This window comes from Manacus candei, unplaced genomic scaffold (genome assembly GCF_025592945.1).
Source record: "Manacus candei isolate 608988 ecotype Guabito, Panama unplaced genomic scaffold, ASM2559294v1 h1tg000026l, whole genome shotgun sequence".
NCBI classification, from domain to species: Eukaryota; Metazoa; Chordata; class Aves; order Passeriformes; family Pipridae; genus Manacus; species Manacus candei.
Genome location: NW_026138074.1, coordinates 1,783,681 through 1,809,006, shown reverse-complemented (window position 1 = coordinate 1,809,006; position 25,326 = coordinate 1,783,681).

The following is a 25,326-nucleotide window of genomic DNA, read 5'->3' as shown; positions in this document are numbered from 1 at the left end:
TAAGTGGTTTTCAAAGCTGTGAGCAAATGTCTGCTTCCATTTTCTTCAAGAAAGCTACTGAATGCTCAACACAAAGAATTTATCCAACTACAGGCTCATATTTTTGACAATTCTTGGCTGAACTATTATAACAGAAATTCAGCTGGGCTTTTCTATAAGTTCTTAATTTAGAGAGATTTTAATGTAAATATCTCAACAATAATAATAATAATGTGCAGAAATTTGTTTAGAGACAGGAAAAAATATTTTCAAGGACATATCATTATTCTTTCCCTAGTTACAGTACTTGGAGCACCAAATGTCTCCAAATTTCCTTAATAGCCTCTTTTTAAAAAATTCTTTTTATCTTAAAAAGACCATGTGGAATAAAAAGACTCCATTTTTCCTCTCAATCTGCTTCCTACCTGAAACTTTGCTCTCGCCTGGACTGCATTCAAGAGAGCAATTTTTTGATGTTCTGAAAGGGGATGCTGTATTTAAGATGAACAGAGGAAGACAGAGTTCAAGATGAAGTTTCTTGCAGGATAAATGTATTTCCAGATGGTATGAGGGCTAACTTTGTTATTTAAACAGAGAGTGCCTTAGAAGAGCTTGTGATTGGCACAAATCTCAAGCATCACTCAGTTTAGATTCAAATATTTGATCAACAAATGTTTGCAGCAACTTAAGCTGCACAAATATCACAGCTTAACTCAAGTCATCTCTCCCAAAAGTCTAAACTAAACTGGTTAGATTTGCACTGGATCACACAAGGAAGCGTAAGAAATTGCCTTCTGCTGATAGGCCAAAATAAGTGTAAACTCTAGTAAAAGGACAGCTGCAAAAAGAAAAAATTATGAGGATCTCATCTTTAGCCACCAGAAGCACATGTGGAGTGATGTATGCCTCTGCCTCGGTGAGCTGTTGTTTCTCTCTTCGGAATAAGGCATTGTAGTACTGGGGTCATATTCTCGATGGCTGCTCTTTTCTTGCTTCTAGCATAGACTTAAGCATTAAAGCTGTTCCCAGGGAGAAACTGGCCCTTGGCATTTTGAGTAAGATGCTGGCCTCGATCAATAAAAAGCAAAGCCAGTTGCACTCACTGCATCGTAGTGAGACACTCTGCCAGACACATAAACTGTGTTTTCCTCAAACACCTACACACAGTTACAGATATGCTCAGTTCTCTGGGTAGTCAAAACAATTTTCATGAGAAAATTCTATCCAGAGAAACTTTTGCTATATTAATCAGCACCGACAAAGGTAGAAATCAGTTACCTAATGTCTTATGGTGGTCAGGTAATGAGGTTATCCTGTTCTATCCTCTTTTTGAACAAGTATTCTCACAACAAGAAGTGTGCTAAAAAGTATGGGGAGAATTAATCCCAGTTGAAAGATGGACTGTGGGGCTACATGGTCTTTTAAGGAGAAAACAGCTCTTAAATCAGTTCAGCTGTACCAAAACTTGGCCTTTGAAGCCAACAGATGCAGACATGAACTCCCAGCTCTTTGATACATTTGAAATGAAATAGGCAGATAGACAGTGAATACATTCTTATTTTTAGAACATTTCTTCAGAAAGTTAGAAAAATCTCTGTGTCCTTTTTAGCTACCAAACTCTCCAACAGTACCTGCTAATAGGATACTTTAGTTAAAGTGGGACAAGAACAGGCCCTGCCAGACATCCTATCCTTCTGTTCAAAGTTTAATTAAAGGGAAAAGATACTCCTATTGCCTTTTGCAGTTTAAGTTGTAGAAGCCAGTTAGAGTGGCTTCTGCCCAGTTATGAGGCAGGTACTTGTTCTTTTGAGAGAACCAGAAATGTTGTCCTTGTACTAGTTTAAAGGACTGCTTATTGCAGCCTAGCAAATCATTTTCCATCCTGAATAGTCTACGGTACATTCAGATGTAGGGTGCTTTACATTGCCTTTGAGCCCAGGCAGGCACCAAGTCAAATGCAAGCTTGTTTGATTTCATTAAAATTATTTTATTTGTTGCCTCTTTTTTTTTGTTGCAGAATAAATCCAGAGGTAAAAGTCTGTGATTCTTTAGAACACCACTGAGACAATTATGGAGAATTGTCAGTCAAGTTTCTTTCTTGTAGCCTGGTTCTTCAGGCAATATGCTAGCCATTGGAACCATTACCAGTCTGACCACAATGTACATAATAAAGTCCTAAATCATTAAACAGGTTGCTTGAGTAGATATGATTCACAATGTATGGAACAAAAATACAAATTAACAGAATATATTGTAATTTTAACATTTCTGTCATATTTAAGTCTTCTCACTCATGAGCTATTCACAAATATTGTAGGCTATTTTCTGTTATTCATCAGTCAGAAATGTTGTGTGTCTAATAGAAAAATAAAAGAGAGAAGATGGATGAAGTCATAAAATTATAGAATGACCTGGGTTTGAAGCAACTTTAAAAGATCATCTAGTTCCAACTTCCTTGCCATGGGCAGAACACCTTTCACTAGACCAGGTCTTTGAACACTTCCAAGGATGGAGCATCCACAACTTCTCTGTCTTGAATAAGAGTCCAGAGCAGAGCGGAGGGAAAGAAGGGGAGGACTCACAGGGCCATGCCTCCTTAGCAGGCCAATGTCTTTCTGGGGAAAAAAAAAAAAGGGTAATTTCTCCCTCTGCCTTATGAAACCCTGTTATTTTTCAGTCCTGCTAGATGAGATGACAGAGGCACTCTCATTCTCAAACCAAGATCTCACCAGAGAGTCTGGAGAGAACCATAAGACCAAGAAGCAATGTTAAAGATATCAGATAACATTAACTATTCTTTTTATAGAGTAGGGCAGCAGGTTTAAGGTAAATTTTAACAAACCGTGAGAAACCATGATAATGGGAAACATCCAAAAACTCTTCAAATAAATGGTGCTAACACCTCAATTTAGAAAAACAAAGCACAAAAGATGTAAGTGGCTGAAAGACATTGCCTTGCAAGGTGAGTGGCCAATATTGGTGCATGCAGAGTTGCAGAATGGTTGGCGTGGGAAGGGACCTCTGGAGGTCATCTAGCACAACCCACCATGGGATTTTTGTTTGTTCATTTGTTTTTAACAACAAGATTTAATTTTTGTCATAAGGACTCATCATTTTCATTATCTGCAGAATATTTTAGCTACTTAGGAAGGCTCAGAAACAGACATATACGTTCACAAGAACATATTTTTGAAGCTAAACTCCCATAGTGTTAGAAGCTCTCCCATAGTGTTTAAACTTTGTATAGGAATGGTTTGTGACATTGTCCATGCAGAAGAATAGTAAGTTTTATGAAATATAAAAGTCTTATCAGTCAGAATTACACATAGGAAATTTTATAAAAATAAAAATTAATCCCTAGACTTTTCCTTCTGTTCTAACAGACAAATACATTTAAGAAAATCAGTCAGAGGAAACGTATGTTGATGTGCATAGAAACTTTCTCTCCATTACAATAATTCCTGTAGAAAAATCCCCTACTAACAATCACAAAGAGAACTGAAAATAAATAGAGAGAACTAGAAATAGCTCCAACTATCTTTTTGTAAGATAGGATTCGTTGAACTGCACCTGACTACAGAAGGCAACTGGAGACAAACTGCAACTGTTGGACAGAAAAAAATTCTGAGCTTTTAGGACTTCAACCTTATTGCTTGGAGTCATCCATTCACAAGTACTTCTACATTTGAGAGTCACAGCATCCCTCATATCTAAGCAAGCTCTCTATACTGCAATGGCAACTAGCTAGTAGTTGCTCTAAATTTAAATATTCAGCTAGCTTTCAAATTGGCTATCTCAGAAGTTTATGAAAATTGAACCACAATAGAAGAAAGCTCTACCAGGCCAGCTGTTTGCATGGTTTCTGCCATGTTGCCATGACTTTTAGACCAGGCACAAATGGAGCCAGGAAGGAGGACATCATAGAAACAACTTCGAACACAGTTCTCCAGTTTTGCATACATATGAAATTTCAGGCTAATCTTGTTAACATAGTTAAGTTCAAATACAGCTTTGAGAGACACACATGAGATGCATTCATTTCAGGGTTGCTAGGTGGCATGATCAGATATCCAGGAAGCAGAGTAGCTTGTCCAACTGCCATCCATCTACTTAGGCCTGCAAAATACTCAGATGCTTTTCTGAGAGGGATGGACCACACAGAACTATCCACAGTTGGCAGAGACAAGTAGGACAGCATAGAAAAGCTTACATATATTTGTGTTGTTCTGCTGGTGGTAATCTGAGCATATTTTTCCTGAGGTTGCATTCTGATTCACTTCCACCAACATCCAAGAAGACTGTTAGACCTCATATGGAGAGAAAATGCCCTGCTGAAAGGCTGTTCAAGGTGAAGGCAAGAACTACTGGAAGATTAAGATCTTTACATAAGTCAGTAGCCTTATATCAAGCCAAAACAGATGCAGAGTTATCATTATAGAAACAAGTCCACATAAAATTAAAATAATGTGATTTTATCCTATTCAGAACACAACTATGTGGCAGAATGAATACATTTCTGCTGAGTGTCAATGGAATGTTACAGCCCTTTTTTTCTTGAGTTGTCAGCTAGAAACTACTAAAACTGACTCCAGATCACTCAGGTTATGCACCTCCTGACTTACAATAAAGATGTGGTCATAAAAAAATGGAACTCAAACATATCATTAAAAATGGCAATGCCAACTTCTATCTTCCAGAAAGAATAAAAAAAGGCAAATCCAGTAGAACTTTCCAAATAAACACCTTTTTTGAACCTGCTGACAGGGAAGCCAAGGGGAAAATTGGACTTCAGAACCCAGATCCAAAGAAAACAATGGAAAAGTTCTTACTATCTTTGATTGGACGACAATGCTCATCTATAAACAACATCTGTAAACAGCCATAAAATTTGAGTTGTATTTCACTCTCACCTCCTCTCCACTGGTTTCCCAAAGGCATGTAGTAAACCTGGGCAGTTCATTGCATAGGCCTCTGCCTTAGCACCTTTTCTATATACACAAGTTGATCCTCCAGGCAAGTTTCCTGATGTCCTAATGTACATGTATGATGCATCTCCATCTTTTTGTCTTAATAATTCATCATATACCCTAAAAATACACTATATACTTTTCTTTTTCACTCATTACACAGTCTTGAGATATCCTACTTAATTTTCTTATGAACTTTGAACAATATAGTCAATGTGTTATAAGTATTTTTACAGTCAAGTAATTCAAATGATGGTCAATGTGTGCCACCATATCGAGGTTTTTTTTAATATATTCTAAATCTCTTTCACATAATGAGACTTGAAAAATAACACACAGTTTTCAAGATGAGTCATCATCTGTGTCAAGGGCTGGTTCATGAAAGAAAAGTGACTTTATTGATTATTTTTCATCTAGTGATTTGCAAGAATTATTTTGAAAAAAAGCTGATTCCTATCAACACTGCTACTGTTCTGTCACAATAGTGTTCTGCCAGAGTCTGTTGTCAAAATTGTTCTGAAAAAAAAGATAATGTCATGTTGATACAAACATTGAGGAAGAGACTATATTTCAGGTCAGTGAAACAGCAATAGGGATTCCTCCAGATATAAGAAGCTGTGAAGTAGATTCAAGGCATCCCAACCAGAAATCTGTATATTTTCATGCTCACACATGAAGTAGAGTCACTATGTGTCACTTGGAGAAATGACAGTGAGATCATGTGTGTCTGTTATTTTTTGGATATGTGGTTGACAAAACTTACTACAATGTCTTACAGTGACTGTGAAGCCAGACTCAAGCCAGGACTTTAAATCAAGAAATGTTAGTCATGAAGACAAGAAAAATCTCCTAATTCCTTATTAGATATTGTGATATTTTACACCTAATACCTAAAACCAAGGAAGAAAAATTCTGCACGAACAAGTATATTCTATATTAGAACAAGAATAGTTCTTGTCAGCGTAGATTAAAAAGTACAAAGATAGCAATGTTTCTCTATTCCTCAAAATGACAGAAAAGTATGAGGCCTCTCAGGCAATAAAAACAGGAGAGGTACCTTCTAAGACAAGAATTCCAACTTCATTAAAGGACTGGAATGCTTAGTGGTTCAGTTAAACAGAAAACATCCAACAGGCTTTAATTCTGAAAGACTGGATTCCTGACTAGCAAACTGCATTCTCTCACAACAATACAATTTTTTTTTACATAAATGAAACAGAGATTCTCTTAGAGATAAATGAATTTACAAGTAACTAAAACTCACACTGCTTATTGCCGTCAAAATATCTTTCTCTGCGTGTTCATTTCTCTGTCTGCACAAATTTTTTAGACCAGTTCTGATCAAAACTGACAGGGCAGTGTAAACATCATACATTCATCATCTCACAAGGAGAGGCAGCCAAAGGAAAAAAAACATTAGAGTCTTCCCTGTGAGAAAAAAAGTTAGCATGGATTTGTTTTTTTGTTAGACAGTTGTGAATCTATCCTCAGATACACAGCCTATACCACCACACAGGTAGCATCCACAAGAAACTAGTTTTCCTTCATTCCCCTGTTCATAAAACTGCTTCTCTGATTTGGTGATTAAGTACAGCCCACTACTTGATTTATTCATTACATAGTCAATGTTGTTTCCAGTAGAAGGGCTATTTTGTAGACAGTTTCCATAGAAATTACAGAAGAACCCAGTGTTAACTGCCAACAGAGACTCAGAGAGCGTGGTCTCACCTCCTGAGTCTCCGGCATCAAAAGAATGCACTTTCCAGACCTCAGGAATGACTCAATGGGGAGTAGTGTGAACTCAGATAGCAGTAAAAGGACCCACATAAATATATTAAGTCCTTTATAAATAGGCTTAATCGTTCATGATACCCTTGCTACCCATACATTTCTATCGAGCAGTTCTATTAAATATATCATAATTCTCACTGGGCTGCTACAAAGATATTAAAGAAACCTGCTAGTGGTCATAAGGTGGTCTGAACTCGACAGGCAATAAGACACTGTTTGCAGTGTTCTTACTAGGCTCACTGACTCACTCAGCATCTTCAAACAAATAATATAGAAAGTGTATGTTTCTATTCCTAACAATGGGAAAAATTGGAAGGAGTAGCAAAGACTATCTTGATGAATATCAATACTTGCTGCAACATGGCACTAATGTGCTTCAGAGCTATACATAGCAGGACTGTCCTACAAAAAATTAACTTTGTTCTTAGTTCACAAAGTAGTGTAATAATGGCAGTTTATTACAGCAGCAGTGAATGGCTTTCTGGAGGTTTTTCTCATCTTTTAATAGGAGAGATTTTAGTTTCTTTTCGGTAAAATTCACACAGAAAATCAGGAGTGTTAAACACGTTCAATAGTGTTCATTCGACAGTTTTCTAAAGAGATTCTACAAAATCTCACACTGGGGAGTTGTCTCTTTTGACTGAGAAAAAGCTTGTCATTATGCACAGCATTTCCCTTTAGGTAATATCACTGTCAACCTGGTTTGCAGACAGTCAGACCTGTAAAAGAAGGCTGGCCTTGGTAACCTGGCAGGGCAAAGGTGTCTTCTCACTCCTGCTGTGCCTTTCAGCACAAGAAGGATGTTTCAATCTATCAACTCTCACATTCCTAGGACCAGGAGGGAGTATTTTATGATGTTAGCCACAGCACCTAAATTCCTTAGCTGCATTCTTCTGGCAAGCTCTATTTTGACCAGCTGTTTCATAGGACAGTCTGCTCTGCAAAAGATCAGGGCATCAGGACTTCATTTATTGCTACAGGGACCAAGAATTATGAAAACATCTCTTAGACATGTCTCTCTTCCTGTGATCAAGAACCCTCCCTACAGTACCTGCTTCTCCCACTCTTTTTGTTAGGGATCACAGGTCTTAGAAATGTATAGCATTCTTCTTCCGTTATCAAATTGGCTAGACGGGATGGGAAACCAGACAAATCAGCAGGGAAGGGCAGACTGAGATAACCCCCAAATACTCACAGAGAGCTAAGATAAAGAAGACATGACATAGTAAGCACTGCACTGCTGAGTTGTCATTACTGCTACTGTTTTCTATTTAGAAAACTACCATAGTCTCATGATAAAGCCTACCTCCTCTCCATTACAGAGCCATTGTAAAATTACAAAGCATCTGCCCTGCCATTAAATTAACTACAGTCTAAAGCTTTTGTTTATAACTCTTTTTCATACTTCAGTAAAGCTATGCAGCAAGGATCCCCACACTTCAAAATATGGCAGGTCCTCTGCTTTTTAGGATTTGTCTCTGCATTTGAACTCTTGCCAGTAAGCAGTATCTATGCTTCAAATTCCTAATTTCCTTTCTAATTAGGACTTAAATGATGACAGGTGTTATTTGCATTTTAATGGCAGTGATTATGTTTCTTTGACAGAAACTTTCTGTAATGAGGATACCTTGGAGCCTTGTTGTCACCAAGTACCACTGCTGCTGGAAATATATCTTTTTTTCAATCTATATTGAGGTCCTGTTTGCTTGTGGATCAAACAAGACAAAAAGAGTCTCTCTAAATGAGCCTGAAGAGTCATATATACCTCCAAGAACATGTATACAGAATAATTTTCCACCTTCTCAACTTCACTGTGGAAAAAAATTGGGCTTGATTGCTAGCATGGTTGTCATCTCAGAACTCAGTTTAGTTCTGCCTGTGCTTATCAAAGGCTTATTTGTATCTAAACCTAGACTTGAACATGTCTAGATATAAAGAAACTTCAGATCAGTGCTTTCTATCAAGATCAAATACGATTACACTGCCATTTCAGAAAGTCCATCTTTTCAATATATTGAAAGAATAAATAACTCATTAAAATTATTTGCCGTCTGTAACAGCCACCCAGTGCTACAGTATATTAAAGAGAAAACTGACTTCATAATAAAGTCCTAATTAGAAATACTTTTAAAGTATTGACAAGTGTTTAATAGACAATGCAATGACTAATCGATTCTTAGGTTATTAAAGTACAGAAAGTTTATCACTGTTATAGGTTTTTTCTGCTATACCTACAACTGATACAATGTACAGTGCTCAGGTTCGTAATATCTATTATTTGTGTGTTTGTCATCGGTAAAGCATTTAGAAATGAAATGTTGATACAATATTAAAACTGAGAAGCTGTAAAACTCTAGAGTTTCCTTCTTTCCTTCCATCTTTACTATACTGATATTGAAGTCCTACCATTTCATGCCTTATATTGCCTTCACTCTCTCTCTTCCCTCTTAGGGAAGAGTGTTCATCAGTGCACCACTTTGGCTTTCAAAGAAAATTTATTCACTTTCTCTCCTGCAAATCTGAAAGACCGTTTAAGAGAGAGACTTTTCTCAATCTGTTCCTCATTACTTTTATGCATGTGGAAATACATAATGAAGTAAAGGCCCTGTCCTTAGAACACCATCATCTGTTGCTGTTGCTTAAGCATGAGATGAATTCTGACAGTACGTGTTCAGACACAGCTCCCACTGGGAAACTAATGTTCACATACAAGTTAAAACATTTGGCAATTCTGAATTTTTTATGATAGGCATGGCAAGTTTATCCCATTAACTTCCTCATCACAGAAAGAAGGTAGTACTGACACTTCAATCTGGGATTTTGGTCAAGCTTCACCTCCAGTAGTTAAACACATAAATCACAACACCAGATTGTAAAAGTTGATACACAGATATACTGGCCATTGTGAAGAATTTGTGGTATTGTGCAATTGTCTCACTAAAAACAAACAAACAAACAAATCAGCAACACAAAGCCCATGTTATATAAAGAATGATCTGGTTAATGGAGAAAAAATAAAAAATAAAAAGGGGAAGCCAGACACCAAGCCAGCAGAGGTGAGGATCTGAGTCTTTAGTACAGATCTAAAAAACACCCCTGCTCAAACTGTGTAGGTGACAAAGGTTAAACTGCTGGACTGAGTGGAGAATTTCAGACAAGCAACTGAGCAAAGCTCTTATCATGGTTATGGGAAAAGAGGGCTTACGTGACCATTAAGGGTCACCCTGGGGTCCAAGTCACTGTTTTATCTTTAGGTACAACATCGTTTTGGTGATTAACACCAAAGTGTTGTGGTTTTTAACTTTTTTCTTGTAGGACGTAAAATATAATAAAATTGTAGAATAATCTCAGAAATTTATTCATAAATTGAGGGAAATACCTTGCAGTGAAAGACTGATAGTATACAGAATAGTCAGTGATTCTGTGGGATTTTGTCTACTACTGTAGTGGCTCTGAGAGAAATTAATGACTAGGAAAGGAAGCTCAAGGCCAAATTTGTATCTGTGAAGAGTATTAACACCTGGAACAAATTAGAGTCAGACTCTATATTTCAGAAGTCATTTTGAGAAAAACTAGGTACTGTTTGGAGGCTGCACTATTGGTAAGCTCTTCAACTCGGTTCAATTGGTGATGATTTATGGACTAATATACTGATGAGCTTAGAATAAACAATCTAATGGTTCCATCTCACCTTGAATTCTTCACATTCCTTTTTACAGCAAGAAGAATGGTTTCAAAGATTAAAATGCCAGTGGATAAGACTGTCACAGCCCTTATTTACTTGTACAAGGATACATAGCCCCACTTCTAACTCTCATAGCTGCAGTAAGTCTTTATCTGGTAGAGAAGTAAACTGTCTATCTCTTGCTATAAATAAGAGAACAGGAGAAAAATGTTCCAGCTTCTTCCACCTCTTGTGCAAGACTGTCACAGGAAGCTGTAAGGCTTCTGTCTATAAATGGAAGAAGACATTTGTGCTCAAGGCAGGAAAACACCTTTCAAATAGGCAGTCATGCAAAAGACTGCAGCAGTGACTGATGCATTTTCCCTTTCAAAGATTGTGCTTTCACAAACCAAACACACCATCTCCCGCTTCAGGTGCTCTATATACTTATATACTACTGTCCCACAGATCTAGAGCTCCACACTGTGAGGTGCTTAACATCACACACAACCCTGGAAGATGCCCAGTGTGCAGCACTGAAGCAGAAGGAATCAGTCTGGGTATCCAAATTCCAGCAACAGTGCTCTGCAAAGTTTGAAAAGCTGCATTTCTGAAGTGGATGAAGCTGAAGATAGACTCATGGATCCTATTAGAGTCTTATGGGTAAGTATGAGATTTCTTACCATTTAGAGCACACTAACGAGGGAAATCACCACATTAGATTAAGATAATGTTTTCCTGGCAGTTATAATTACAGAAAACAAACAAATAATCACTCCCAATTGTCAAATAAACAAGGCAGGATGTCAAAGATATTTATTTATACACTAATAAAATGGCTAAGACAAGCACTTAGCCTAGTGCTCCCCTATTGACCCAGTTTAATTTGCAAAGGTGTCAAGTTTCCTCTTAGGCTGATCTTTTCGCTGATCTAACAAGTCAGAGGCCCTCATAGTTAAGTAGTTGTGTAATTTTCCACTTACCCTCTTCAGTGAGGTGTTTAAAACATTGATCTTTTCCTTTACTTGCCACAAGTATAATTGCTTTCTTATGGAAGCAATTTTAAACCTCAAACCTATATTAAATAAAAATACAACTTCTGGGGTATTTTGAGGTTCCCTTTTCCCATTACTGGAATGCTACCTGTAAGGTAAGATAATCGGTTAAAAGTATTATAAATAAATATACAAAAGTAGAACAAAGATGGCATTGCTTCATAAGGCATGCACACACAAGTAATACACATACAGGTCACACATGCACTCCCCGAAGGAGCAGAGAAAATACAGTTTATGTCTTTGTACCACACCTACCTGTTTGCATGTTCAAAACATCCATGAGTAAACATAACTGGGGCTACCAGATTCACCATTTAATTTACTCTATGCATACTGTAGCATACAAGAAACTCAAAGCCAAAATCTATTCTTGAGATAATTTTGAGATTCAGAATTAATTTTTTCCTTTTCTGTTTTAAATTCCCTCCATTTTCCACCTCCTAGGTAAAAAAGTTGGAGAAAAAAACCACAACAATATTTTTTAAATCACTTTAATAATAATAATAATTTCCATCCCTTTCCTTGATGTAAACAACCCCCCCCCCCAAAAAAAACCCAAACGAACCCAACCCCAAAACCTAACAACCCAACAACAACAAAACCCACAAAAAACCCAAAAAACCCCAACACTATAAAGGAGAGATGGCAAGGAGAAAATAACAATATCCAAAAATATTAAAAGGAGAGATTTCTATTGAAAATGAAATGAAAATATATTTAAATTCTAGTTCAGTTGCTTTAAATGTTTGTGGATTATTGCCTCTGTTTATTCTTATGGAACTCCTCTACAATTTTTATTAAACAACTGTTGGTTTCCAGTGATCATTGCTTTGAAAGTTTCTTGATTTTTGTGAGATGAGATCTTTGTGAGATTTGCAGACTGGAATGCATTTGGATGTCAGTTCCATGTTCGCAACAATCTTTAGGTGGAACAAAAGCGATTGGGACATTAGGACAACCACAGAAAACAGATTAGACTAATATAGTAGCAGGGCCCATTTTTAAAACAATTGTAATCCATTTTCTGTATCTCTCATTCACACAGTGGTAAAATTAGATTGATATTAAAGTAAAATTAAAATGCTTTACTATTGAGGTCCTGTAGGAGCTGATAAATTCACTCTTACAAACTCATAGTTCAAAATCGGGCCAAACGCTGTGACTAAAACTTGCATAATACTTTGAACAACCTACAGAGATTTTTGCCATGCTTGTAACTTTGTGTAAAGGCATTACATCTCAAGGTCAGGAGGATCAGCCTTTTCTCCTTAAAACACTCTTTAGCAAAATATTTCAGCAGTATTAAGAAAGCCAACGGCCATTATTGGACTGAACCGTTCATCCAGAGAGAAGTTTGGAAAGACATCAATTCCTCTTGGTCTAGACCTTTGCACTGTGTGCTCATTGTTGTGTTCACCATCCCCTCTGCCAAATCTGTCTGCCACATATGGTGTGGTCACAGAATCCTGAAAATTGGGCAACTCCAACAAGAAGCCACAAGCTGTCACTGATACAGAGGCTGAACAGTGTTTTTACGAAAAGCTGTACATCTGGAAAGCATGGAATCATTGACTCATAAATTAGTACATAAAATTTAGATGAGTTTTAATGGAAAAAATTTTGGAGCTTTAACAGAGACTTATCTCTGGAAATTCATATATACTGGACTTCATATACACCCTTCTTATCTTTGGGAGATAAGAATTTGGGAATCCTATAGGAAAGCATTATGCAATGAACATAATGAACATTATGCAATGAACATGCAATGCAGTTTTAAAGGTTTATATGAGCCATAACGAGAGATATAAACCATGTATGATGTAAACATATAAACCACATATATCAATATAAACATACATTTATTTTCCTATGCCTTTGCTTGCCTTTTTTTTTTTTTTTTTAAGTAATCTAGGTGTTATAAACACCTTTGCCACTGAGAGACTCTTGTATATATTGCCAGGCATTTTACTCACAGCCACAAGAACCACTTCAGCCACATACTAGTTCAGTATATTGCTAGAATCCTGAGTGGACAAAATCTGAATGGGGAAGTACATTGTTATGTACTACTTCTCTTCAGAATAATTTCCTCAACTCTCAGTCTGTAGCTTGAATACTTCCTGAGCTAGAGGTGTGTTTCAAATATTTAACTGCCATCAGTGCTTTCTTTATTTCTCAATGGGCTTCTCCAGTTCCATAGTTCCACAGCTTAGCTTCACATTGGAAAAAGCATCACCTCCTTTCATTTTGAACCTGGCACCTACTAGTTTCATGTGATGCTCCTCTAGTTGTTTTATTGGAGAAAATAGAGAATAACTGATGTCTCTTCATCTTCTCCATACTTTTTCCTTTGGAAATCAAACCACAACTTTCACTGGTAAAAAGAACAGGAACTAAGCAGCCATCATGATTTCAGCCTGTGCTTTTAACATCCAGGTTAGGGAACAGGACACGCAGTTTTTCCAGATTGTTTCCTGAACCTTATCTTTCTGAAGAGCAGCTGTACTGGTATCTGACAGTATTCCAGCAACTTGTCATTGTCAGTAACTACAACATGATGCTTATGGAAAAGTACAAAAATATGGCAAGCATATCTCCCTTACTTGCTTTTAGCTTCTAGCAATTTCTACTTCCAACTTGATATGATGGTAATTATCATGATATCAATACACTCATTATTCTAGATCCAAAAGCACTTCACACACTGTGTGCTGCCATAGTTGATTTATGGCATAAAGGACATGTAGTTGGTAGATGAGGGCAGAACCAGTACTCCTGAGTGCAGAGATGTTTGTTTTTACTGCACAGTGTAGTTAGATCTGCACAGCTTTATGGGGGGGGGGAGGGGAGGGGGAGGAAATAGAAAGGGATGATACATTTTGTTTAGAAGAAATTACTTTGTGCTCATAAATAAGATCTTTTGATTTTATGAAGGGGCAATTAATTTTGAGTCATCTAGAAATGTGCAGAATTGGTTGTCCTAAACTCTGTGTTAACGTGCAGAATTGCAGGAACTAACAAATATTTTTTAATTAATATGTCCAAATTCTGTAACTACTTTGTGCAAAGGCATAAAAGTATTGGGTTTGAATTCTCATGATCGACTCCACATGAAAGGAGCAACCCACACAAATTGACAGTACTGAAGAAGAGTTTGCTAGTACATTCATATTGAACGAGACACTGGTAAGAAACTTGGTACAGAATTTTTCCAGGAGAGTATACTTCCCTAGGAATGTTATTTACTGTGAACCTCATTAAAAGTTGTTCACATTCAAAGATAAGTCTTAGTTCTCAATTCTAAGTTGCCATATTTACCATCTGGGGTGCATAGGCTCTCTGACAATTTTGTACTCTATTGACATTTGGCTTTTTTAAAAATATCACTAAGCAATATTTTATAAGTGTTTACATTCTCAGCATAGCTGCACCCATAGTCAAAGATGATATGTTTTATACCTGCTACTAGAATAAAACAGCTATTGCAATTCCTGCATCTCTAATCTAAAGGACTGAAAGTCCTTTTTTTTGCTACTGGACAGAAAAAAGACAGAGTTGAGAAATCCAGATTTTTTTTTCAAATTTATTTAAACTCCTGAAAAATCCTGACAATCATTACATAAAGCTTGCAAATTATATCCAGTAAAAAAGTCCTTAGAGTTAATCAGAAACAATTTCAAAGAAATATTTGTCTATTAAAAAATACTAACATTGATGCTGTTATATAAAGAAACACATCTAAAGATCCCTGCTGGAGGAGAATTTAATTGCCACTAATTTTGCTAAAGACTTTGTCTTGGTGTTTTGTTCTTATTCACTACAACTGCCATCCATCTAAAAGCTGGCTTATTACAGCTTATCAGGATTCTTAAGCAACATACACAAAGATTTTGTAAATCAGAACTCATTTTATTCATGTTGTGTGCACTTCCAGCTGTATACTAAAGCAGGACCTGTAGGCAGGTGAACAGTTAGAGAAGAAACTAAGAAAACCCCAAGTAATTGGGCTCTGTTCAAATAAATTACATAAAATTTAGGGCCCAGAGTATACTGGACTTATTTAAGGTTTGCATAAGTGATGCTCTCATTTGAGCTGCCCCACTGAAAAGCCTCACCTACAGTCTAATCTATGGTATCACTCTTAATTCCCTTATTTTCTAAGTTCTTTGATGTCCATTATGTGGAGCAGACCAGTTCCTTAACAGAAAAATTCTTATCCCTCTACCAAGCAAAAGTGAATCCCTCTTATTTATCTGAGTCCAGCCCTGATTCTTTAGTGACTATAAAATTAAACTGAACAAATCTACTGCTACCACTGGAAATTCGCTAGCGAAGGTTGAAAAGGTTGTCCAAAAGTGGTCAAATCCTGTAGCATCCTGCCCTCCACATAGGGACCTTTCTCAAGTAGGCAACAGAGATTGTGTCCATCTTAAATTTGTCCTGCTCCTCCTTTCGCACCATGAATCAACTTTTCCACTAACAGAAAGTGGAATGAAATCAGAATCAGCTTGCAGTTTCCATCCCTTCATGTGATCTTCCCATTTGGTGAAGTAGGGAAGTAGTGCTCAATGGGTTCTACCAGAAGAGGTGGTCTCCTTACACTTAATAAGCTATTAGTGAAAATAGACAAAGCCTCAGGGAGAGGCTGCTTGGGTTAAGTACCAAAGGAAAAGCAACCTGGCCATAAGGCAAGGTGCTAAGCTGCTGGACAGTGCACAGTGCCACTGTTGCAATAATTTGACTATATTTGAATATCATGAGCAGACACCAGACTTGCTGAGCTGATCCTTTTGGACCAGCAGGAAAGAAGACTAATTTTTGACATTGGTGTCTCAGCTTGCTTACTTAGTCCCTTTCCCCCCAAATATTACTGTAATGGTAGAAAAATGATTTCATAAAAGTTTCAGATTATATAACATTTCAAAACCACAGGACTTTGTTCCTAAGTGCTCTTAAAAATTCTACTCACACAAGTTTCTTTCCTAAACTTTCAGTGAATAAATTGCTCCAAAATAATAGTTTCTTCTCTGTACACAAATAAAGATAGATCTGGAATAAGAAGAACTGAATATTTAGGCTCATAGTTTGGAAACTGTCAATAGTTATGGCTGAAACATGGGTTGATAATTACTTTAAATACAAAGACAGAAAACGGTGTGAAGATGAACGTTGACAGTTAAAAACAAAGTTAAATACTTTTTTCTGCCCCAAATTGTCTTTTCACTATTATTTTAAGCGCACTACTGATGAACCTTTCTGCCTCAACAGACCCAGGAGGACATTATTTACAACAGATTTCCACACTTGCAAGGGACTTTTGAAAATCACATCTACTAAGAACTGAAGTATAGAACAATGAAGAAAATCTGACACTGGGGCAATACACATTTATGCAAGTACCAGAACTGACAACCTCCTAATCATACAGTGTTAGGAGAAGCAAAACTACAGCCCACCACTGTCAAAATATTCATATAGCCCTGAACACGACTATCAAATAAGGGTTCTCCCCTGCCTAGTTCTTGTACATACATATATGGGCTGCTTTCCTCTTTTTCCACACCTCCCTTACCACCCCTTCTTTTTCACTGTGCTGAATCTCAGACTCACTATGATGTTTCCCCTTACACCAGTGCTGTATCATTCTCATTAATCCAGACTCCAGTTTCAAAATCCAGTTTCACAAATCAGGAGTCCCTGTGCTCATGTACTCCACAACAAAATCACTTTTTGTCCCTCATGAGAGATAATTTGTTCCTACAAACCTTCCCAGAAAGAGCTCTGTCTGTGCCCCAGTCCTCTCCTATAGCAAGTCTTTTTCTACCTCTCCTCACCAAGATTCCTTTCCCTTCCTACCTCTCATGGAGGGATGCCCAGGTGGAATCTTATTTGCTATGTAGCAGTTTCTCCCCTTCACTCAGTTATGCCCCTAAGTCTCTCTCAGCAACTATCTACATCTTTCCCCATACAGCTCACACAACCACAGCTTTGTGAGCTTCTCACATCAAAGTCACATAGTATTGCTCCAACTCAGCTTTGCTCTGCTGTTCTTTATGTTTTTCCGTAACTGCCCTTTCCCCTTGCGCTCCATACAAGGTATCTTCTTCTTCTGCCCACGAGGAGACCCTGTAAGGACTCCATACTCAGTCTCACCAAGGACATCCTGTCATATACTTTAAGCTAAGGTTCTGCTTTCTGCAACTCTCCTAGCCCCTGATTCTCTTTTTGGAGAATTAAAGTATCTTTGAGGTTTGCTAAAGCAAATGCATAGAAGACACCTGGGTCCTTCACCAGCTTTTAAATTCCTCCCTATTTCTGTAACGCCGATTTTTCTTGCACACCAATCACTCCCTGAAAATTTGTGGTAGATAATGAAGACATTAGCCTAGAGACACAATAAGCTGCAGAATTTTTTCTTCCAATGTCAGTTTTACCAGCAAAAATCACAGTGGCTGGGTTGCAGAGCTTTTGCTATATTGAGTACAGTCATTGTCATGAGCTCAGAGTGCATTAAAAATATTTTGCCAGCAGAAAACAGCAGTATTCCTGTATCATAACAAGTTCTTTTGTGCCATAAACTGTACATAGCCAAACTCTACCTTACACCTTGACTTCAATGGGGCAATTAGGCTAATGCTAATTATCTTTGCAAACTTCTCAAGAAAAATATTTGGTACAAAGCAAGAGCCAAGAATGGCATATTCTTCTACAGTGACCATTTTCCTTTTTCAGTTAATTCTGCTTCAGTTTAGTATCACGAACACAGAAATCAGGAATCTTTGCTATATCCATGTTTCTCTTTATCATAATTATCATTACCTTTCTCAGAAGTAGAATAAAGTGTCTCCTCACTTGTTTTATTCTTGCAGGGATCTCTTTCCCTCTGGACTCCTCGCCATAGCTACAGGACTACTCAGGGAGGCTCCTTGCAGGAAATCTTCACACCTGAGGAGAATAAAAACAGAAAATAATGTTTAAAAGGGACTGTTGGAGTACACAGTCCTGTCAAAAGAATTTCCACAGGTATATAAAAACCTGTATCACATTCAGATATGAATAACAGATGATTTTCAGAGTGGTAAGTACTTGACAATTGGAACTGTTTATTACTCTACTTTAATATTATCCTTTATTCTTCATTTAGAGTCGCTGTAGATTTTCTTGTCCTTTTTATATAAAAGGACGTCTTAAACTACCTGAACTATGTATTCACCAAAAAAAAAAAAAAAAGAGATAATAAAGCTGACAATCCTCCAGTTTCATTTTACTTGTAGGAGAGCAGTGAGAGCAGAGCTGCTCCGCCAGGTATAACAAACCAGGAATAAAAGGTGACCATAACACTGGAAATGCCTTCACTCACCAGGGTACATTCCCAAGAGGGTTTCGACATGGTAGGCATCCATGGTGGTAGTAACAGAGTCTATTTACAGTCTCAGACAAAGCAAGGTAATCAACCAGGTCCAGGGCCCGACCTGGGGACCGATACAGCAGGTCAGGTCAGACAGCGCTGCAGATAATGTTGCAAAGTGGGTCCAATGTCCATCCAAGACAAAGGACTAAGGACAAAGCTACCTAAAATACTGACCTAGAAGCCCTCAAGAAGGCAAAACCAGAAACAAGACTGGAGACAGGTATGTCTGTTACATAGCTCAGGGTGGGGGTGAAGGCCCAAACCTAAACTCAAATGGAGCTCCTGGGATTACGGGCAGAAGGCACGGGTGGAGGCCATGCCTTAGGGAGACTAAGGACTATTAGTGCCCTCAATTCCCAGCCACAGTCAATGGTTCAAGGTCAGATTATCATTGATGTTAATACTCAGTATCTTTTACAACTTAAATGACGTAACAAGATGCACCCTCAGCAAATGTTCCAGAGCAGTTAAGGCAGTCCCTCAGGGCAACAATATTCGTCTGAGGCTGTGAGCTTATGCTTGCACAGTGCAGTGCCTGGAGCACACACTTTACTCATTCTGGGAGCTGAGCTGCCTGCACTTAAGGCCAGCTTCCTGAGAAGACAGACCTGTTTGAGTGGACTTGGTCAGCCTTGGAGCTCAGCTGCAAGGAGTTTGAGCAGAAACTCCTGCCCCTGCCTTGCCTTACTGTTGTGTTCATTCCCATCTTTTTCTCCCTTATGGAGAAGGATCAGCCCCTGTTGCTCCAGGGACACATTGCTGGTTGTGAGCAGAAATCCCAGTCTACCATGAGCACGCCCTGGGAGGAACTAAAGGCCAACTCAAATCTTGGTTGTTGTACTGCTTCCCTAGTAAGTGCCATAGACACTGTGCCATGGGACATGAAGAGTGTTGCACTGGAAGACATGTAGCTCTCACAGATTATGGCTAAATTGCAGAGCATGGTCATGCTTCCCATCTTCAGGATTCAAGTAGGCCTTGACCCTAAGCGGGATGAGACTCAAGTGGATACTATACCCCCTTCCCCTTCTGCACTCATGATTTAAAGAGGCAGACAGGCAGAAGGGAGCTGTATGATGCGCTTTCCGTATGCCTTGTATGTGTGACAAGCAGAACAGCACCCCAGAAAATATAATGCTCCACAGCTGACATATGACCACTGAGACAACTCACTGTGATCACTCCAAGTTAATTCAGTCAGCAAAATGCTCAACTAACTGTTTAGAGAAAAGGCTCCAGACATAGTTAAAGCTGAAATATAGAACAGAGTCATAGAATCATTTGGGTTGGCATTTAGTCCCTGCAATGAGCAGGGACATCTTCAACCAGCTCAGGTTGCTCAGAGTCCTGTTCAACCTAACCTTGTATTTTCCCATTGCCATGCCTCTGGGCAACCTGTTCAGTTTCACCACACTCATCATAAAAATATCTAATCTATATCTGCCCTCTGGTAGTTTTAAACCATTACCCTTTATATTGCAACAAGCTCAGCTACAAGTTTGTCCTCATCCTTCCTATAAGTCCAAAGAAGGTCTTCCCGGAGCTGCCTCTTCTCCAGACTGAGCAACCCTAACACACTCAGCTTTTCCTCATAGGAGAGGTGTTCCCATCAAATCCCTCTCTCCAGTTTAGTAAGAAGGATGCTGTGGGAGACTGTGTCAAAGACCTTATAGAAGTCCAGACAGATGACACCCTTTGCTCTTCCCTTGTCCACTGATGTAGTCACTCCATAGGTGCTGGATGAGACAGAAAATGGTGCAGGTAGGTTTCCCATGTTGCATGGGATAGTACTAATTGGGAAAGGGAATTCAGCTCTCTTGCTCCTCTGGAAAATCTTCATGAGAAAGTAAGATAGGAGGCCAGTGGCTGCACTGCACTCAGAATTAATGAACTTAAACAGCTTCTACTCTAAACAAGAGTCTGATGTAATATAAAAGTTCACTGAGCACTGCTTATGTCTTTTGCACTATTCTCTTAGAAAATTAATGTATTTGTGACTTTCTCCACTTATTTTATTTGGAGCACCTACAGCTTTGTTATCAAAGATCAGCCATTGTAAAACTTGATCAATTTAGTCTTGGGATTGAGCACAGTCTTTCAAATTAATTAGGTAGCACAACAAATGCTTGTGGAATCTGAATGCCCTGAAGGACTTGAAAGGAATATCAATTGGGTTTGGACAGACTATTAAAATCAAGGCACTTGGGAGTGAACTGGAGATTTAAAAGTCTCCACCACAACTTCTGGAGTATATTAGTGCTTTCACTCAAGAAGCCCACTTTACCTTCTCCTCATTCCTTCACTTGCTATCAAAATGTGCTCAGTTTCAAGTAACATTATCTCACACTGACATCACAAGTGGAAGTCCTCCGATGATTTTAGAGCCTCAGATTTAATGCCTCATTCTTGTGTGTAGTTGTGAACCCTGAAACAAACTGGTTTACCCGCCATATGCTCACTCACGCTCCATTCAACTGCAGCTTTTTGGTATGAGCCTGAAGTACTTGCTAGTAAACAAGAATAAGGCAGCTCCATATTCAGTATTTGACAACAGGCGACAGCCAGCTGGGGTGAATCCCAACACAGCAAGAAATTATTCCTTCTAAAGTACCTCATTCTATACCTTGGTACTGCTCAAAGACTATGGACGTGTCACTGAGGGACTGGCTTCCACTGAGAGGAAGAGGATCTATAAGCCAGGTGCAGGCCTGTTCTGCGGATTCATTTGAGCTTGATTTTTAGCTCTTCCTATCTAAAACATTGTCTCAGCCTTTACTAGGCACTTGAGAATTCACAACAAAAGAAAGGCATAGACACCCAGATATTTTTGTCTCTGCAGCTCAGCCTGTTCACTGGGTGGAATTGCTTGCTCTGTAATTTGGGTGACAGATGGAGGGACTTTTAGCATTACAGACCATGAGTCTAATTTGAGTTCATGGAAATAGGAGAAAGGCAGTGGGTATTCTTTCATTCCATTTCATTCGATTTCTTTCCAAGACTTCCAAGGGAAGAAAGAGACTTTGCAGGTTTCGTTGGTTAGCTACAACTGCAAGGCTTATTTTTCAGCAGAAAAAGGTTGTGATTCAGATACTCAACGCAAGCAATTTGTTTGCCTGGAATAGCTCCTCTCCCCTCAGCAAGCAACACCAGAATATTTTTGTTTCAGATAGCATTTCGGCACACCACCTTTGCTGCACAAAATATAGATTGCTGGGAGCAGAGACCCCTTTTTAAAGGTTTTCATTTCATCCTATTTAATCTCACTTAAGATATCACGTAGCTGTCTCAGTTAAAAGTAGATGTTACTATTAGCAGTTAATGTATCACAAATATTGCAACACCACTGCTCCTTGCCCTGTATGAGAATGTTAAAGAAAGTGAAAAGGACATCATTAATGGAGTGCTTTGTAGTGGGTTTCTGTGGCTGGGTTTTGGTAGCGGGGGGGTTACAGTGGTGGCTTCTGTTAGAAGCAGCTAGAAGCTTCCCCTGTTCCGTGAAGCCAATGCCTGCCAGCTCCAGGATGGAATTCCTGCCGCTGGCCAAGGCTGAGCCAATTAGAAGTGATAGTAATGCCTCTGTGATAATATATTTAAGAACAGAAGGGTATTGTGCAGAAGAAATTCCAGCCAGGGAAGAGCAGAGTGAGAACATGGGAACAACAAAGTAGACACCAAGGTCAGTGCAGAAGGAGGGGCAGGAGGTGCTCCAGGTGCTGCGGCCCCTGCAGCCCGTGGTGCAGACCATGGTGGAGCAGCTGTGCCCCTGCAGACCATGGAGGACCATCGGGGTGCAGAGACCCACCTGCAGCCCATGGAGGAGCCCACGCTGGAGCAGGTGGATGCATGAAGGAGGCTGTGACCCTGTGGGAGGCCCGCCATGGAGCGGGGTCCTGCCGGAGACCTGCAGCCCATGGAGAGGGAAGCCCATGCGGGAGCAGGTTTTTTCCGGGTAGGGCTCGTGGCGCCTGTGGGGGACTCACATGGGTACAGCTCATTCATGGAGGACTGCACCCCATGGAGGAGTGACCCACGGGACAGCGATTTGGGAAGAGCTGCTACCTGAGGGATGGACTCACACCAGAGAGGTCCATCAAGGACTGTCTCCCATGGGAGGGACCCCACAGGAGCAGGGAAGGACTCCTCTCTCTGAGCAGCAGCAGAAACAACAACTGACTGTAACCCCCATTCCTATCCCCCTGCACCACTGGTGGGGAGAAGGGAGAACATAGAAGGAAGGAGGGGTGGGGGGAGGTGTTTTTAAGACTGTTTTATTTCTCACTCTTTGGCTCTTATCCTGTTAGTAATAAATATGAGTACTATCCCCATTTTGAGTCTTGTTTTGCCTGTGAAGATAATCAGTCACTGACCTCTCCCAACTCTTAGCTCTACTCATGAATTCTTAGCTGTTTTTTTTCTCTCTCCTCTGTCCAGTTGCAGAGAGAGAGTGAGAGACCAGCTTTAATGGGTAGCTGGTATCTGGCCAGAGTCAAGCCACTACAGTCTGATGTGGGGGATTTAAGAGATGCATCAGAATAAGTAGAGATTTCAGCCCAGGTAATTAGTTCCAGTGTTACAAAGGTATATTTCTGGTTGAAACAGATACAAATGCTTTAAGAACAAGCCCTTCCACAGGTACATTTTTCTGCTTGTTGCTCAGGGGTAGGTTGGACAAGAAAACAGCTGAAAGTTAGAAGGGGATCATCACATTTTAAACAAACTCCAATCAGGTGTCAAAACCCATGAACTTCTGATCATCTTTTCTCTGTATTCAAATACAGATTGCATGAAAGTGAGTGAGAAAGCATTCATATTCCCTTCACAGTGGACTACATTTCTTTGTAAATATTCAATAAAATAAAACCATAAATAGGGGCTGCCTAAAAGACCACAAGGGACAATTTCAGGTAAAAGTGGTAGGTTAATCTTGGTTGGCTGACAGGTGCCCACAAAGCCACTCTCTCACACCCTCTCCATAGCATGACCGGGAGCAAATAGGATGAAAAATCTCGAGTTGAGGTAAGAACAGGGAGATCACTTGTCAGCTACCATCATGGTCAAAACCAACTTGGCTTGGAGAATAATTTACTGCATTACCAATTAAAAACAGAGTAGGATGGTGAGAAACATACCACCCTCCAATAAAACCCAACACAAAACAAAAGCCACGCTCAACTTCACTCCTGACTTTTCTACCACTCCACTTGTCCTGAGAGGTGTCAGGGGATGGGGAGTGGAAGTTGTGGTCAGTTCATAACAATTCATCTCTGCTGCCCTTTATTCCTCGCACTGTTCCCTGCTGCAGCATGGAATTCCTCCCAAATTCCTCCCACAGGATACAGTCCTTCACTAACTGCTCCAATGTGGGTCCTTCTCATGCCTTGCAGTTCTTGAAGAACTGCTGCATCATGGGTCCTTTCCATGGGGTGCAGTCCTTTAGGAATAGACTGCTCCAGCATGGGTCCCCCATGGGCCACAGGTCCTGACAGAAAACATGCTCCTGTGTGGCCTCCTCTTCACAGGCTTCAGCTCCTGCTAGGAGACTGCTCCAGTGTGTGCTCTCCTTGGGCTACTTCAGGACACAGCCACCTATGCTGTGGGCTGCAGGGAAGACAACCTATTTCACCATGCTCTTGCCATGGGCTGCAGAGAAATTTCTGCTCTCCTCCCTCTCCTCCTTCTTTGACCTTGTTTTCACAGGACTGTTTCTCTTCTATTTTACTTCTCTCTCACAATTGCTCTACAATGTTTTTTACCCTTTCTTAAATGAGTTACCGTAGCAGTGCTACCAGTGTTGTTGATGGGCTCAGCTTTGGCCAGCAGTGGGTTCATTTTAGGGCTGTCTAGAACTGGCTCCGTCCAATATGGGGGCAGCCCCTCATCCCTTCTTACAGAAGTCATCTCTGTAGCCACCCCACTACCAAAATCTTGCCACATAAACCCAATAGACTCAGATAGATGACAATGGAGATAAGAAGATAAAGCTGAATTGGGTGCATTGTCTACATATGGCTTGTATACGGCAGGAAAAAATACATGCAAATTGAGTAGAGTTTTCCTTTAAAATTGGTAGAACTGATTGAATATCAGAGTTGTAAAGTCAAAGAGAAAAGGGTGTTCACTAACACAAACATCCAGATCAACCTGCAGCAGCATGAAATATTCATATGAATTGACAGAGCCAAAGAAGGGAAAGTATTTATCACAGATAGGGCAATGATTTTATTTGACTGAGACAGCTATGAAAGAAAACCCCATTAGCACAGCGGTAGAGGACTGCAAATCAAACATTCCAAGCAGAGACTGGAATCGCTGTCTAGGCAAACCATTAGGAAAGCTTTTGGTTGCTTAGGAAAATGCCTTAGTAAAACTTACATTAATTATTCAGTCATGTCCTTATACTGTTAATGCTGTGAAAGTAAATACAAAAAAAACCCAAAACACAAACAATAATGT